This window comes from Aotus nancymaae, unplaced genomic scaffold (assembly GCF_030222135.1).
Source record: "Aotus nancymaae isolate 86718 unplaced genomic scaffold, 86718_ANA_hifiasm-v0.15.2.pri h1tg000014l, whole genome shotgun sequence".
NCBI lineage: Eukaryota > Metazoa > Chordata > Mammalia > Primates > Aotidae > Aotus > Aotus nancymaae.
Window position 1 is genome coordinate 82507 of NW_026988425.1, and position 2103 is coordinate 84609.

General features: G+C 58.4%; 1 pseudogene; it reads right to left on the reverse strand.

Moving 5' to 3' along the window:
• Positions 1–1638: 1638 nt before the first annotated feature.
• Positions 1639–2103, reverse strand: LOC135274760 (peptidyl-prolyl cis-trans isomerase NIMA-interacting 4-like; annotated as a pseudogene).

A 2103-nucleotide genomic window follows, 5' to 3' on the forward strand; every position in this document is an offset into this window, starting at 1 on the left:
GTCTGAGGATGTGGATTTGTTTCTGGGCTCTGTTCTGTTGGTGGGGCATGTGCCAGCTCCGGAAGCTTCTCAGCACCCATGCTCCTTGTCCCACTGCTTTCTTTGTCCCGTGGCCGTCTCCTGATGCCACTCTGCAGGGAGGTGCCGTCCTTCCCTGGGAGGCAGAGATTCCGCGAGCAGCTGCCCAGCACGGGGGCTCTGTGCTGCAGGAGCCTGTGGCTGTTCTGTGCCAGCTCACCCGTGTGGCGGCAGGATGCCCTTCTCCAGCACTGTGGAGAACGGGTGTGAGCAGCGGTGTCTTCCCAGGCCGGCTGAGCCCTTTTAAGCGCCCAGCCTTCTTTGCCCTTTTTGTCAAACATTGCCTGTCTCCTTCTCTGAAGATCTTTTAGACTTTCTTAGATTTAATCCCATAAACACACAGGGGCAGGACACACAGAGCAGACGCTGGTGCCAGGTGGCCGTTGGATCCCAGCTCTGATACCAGCAGGCAGGCTTGGGTTCCTCCCTGCTCACAGGCACTCGCGAAGTTTCCATGAAAGAGCACACATGAAATCGTAAAAACTGTGCCTGGTGCATGGCATGAGCCCCCGTGTTAGCCATGACCAGTTCTGAGACTTTTCACATCTGGGACATTGGACTCAATGCCCCAGTGCCCCAGGAAGCCCAAGGCTCAGGGCACTTGGTGCCCCTGGATGGCCGTCCATGCAGTCGACCCTGTTGGGGAGCTCAAGTGGGACTGTCGCTGTGGTGAGCCCAGCCCATGCTGGGCGAGGAAGGAGTTGCTGGTCAGCCCCAGCCCTCGGGACCTGATAGTCTAGCTTAGGAGACACGGGAGGACGGCCCAGTACCCAGTGAGTGTCTCCGAGTTGAGGAAGGGAGCGCCCAGCCCAGGTTGGGAAGGTGAACTTGGCACCCAGCGGCCCAAGGCTCAGTGGTCAAGCCACAAGCCACAGGCAGCGCCACTACTGCCCGTGGCACGGGAAGGGCTGAGAAGTGGTGAAGGGTCTCTGAAGGGCTGGTGCAGGGTCAGCCAGAGACGCTGATCCAGACACACCAGCCCAACGTGGGGCTGGCTTGGACCTGCTCGCCAGCCAAGGAGGGGCCGTGTCACGCCAGTGCCATAGTGCAGGCCCTACCCGGCCTGCCATGAGGCCCGGCACTGCAGCGAGGCTGCCTCGGTTTCCAGGCCACGCCCCCAGGGGCTTTGCACATGCAGGGCAGCCCCAGGGCTCCCGGGCGCGTTCCACCACCAGAGGTGCCGCTGGGACCCTCAGGACCCACCAGCGCCTGACGACCACGCAGGTGGCAGGGGTGTCCTGAGGTCGCATCCCTGCAGGCTGGCGGGATCTCTTCCCCAGTTAGGCCCCTGCTCTGGCATCACAGCTCAGGAGCCTTAGGAATCTGATTCCTGGATTTGCACTTGTAGCAGCCGGGCTTTCCCTGGAAACAGCCGCTGTTTGCAGAATTGCCTGTGCGTCTTGATATGTGCAGGGTGTTTGGTGAAAAGAAAGTGACCACGTGTCTCATGGAGGCTGCTTCCTGTTGCAGACCAGCAACCTTAGCGACGTCTCCGTTTGCTCATTGACAAATACTTGTTGAGAATCCAGTTCAGTGAGGAAATTGTAGATGGCAGGCACTTCGCTACTGATAGAAATCACACGGCCGCGCGGTCAGGATGCAAAGGGCAGAGGGCTGGAGGCACACCTGCAGCTTGAAGATGGCTCTTCATTTTATTTTTTTCAGTCTTTCATATGATTTTATTTTCTTCCTTCAACCATAATAATATGATATCCAAATTTTGTCTTAACTGGTGGGTCTGTAGACACAGGCTTATCCCTCCCACTGACAGGCAAGGCAAATGCTTCCGCTTGAAACGGTCCCACCGTGGACCCTCTGGGCACCCACCCCAAGTCGCCCCCTCGCCCGGCTTTGCCTTCACTATATGTGCGGCCACGTCCCTGAATCTCATCCCAGACCTGAACCGTTCCACGGCTTCCATGGTTTTGCCATGCTTTTCACGTAGAGTGTGTCAGCACCGTCACTCCCAGAGGCTGCTCCCCCTCTCGGCGCTTTTCCAGGACCGCTGTTGCCATTGGGCGGCAT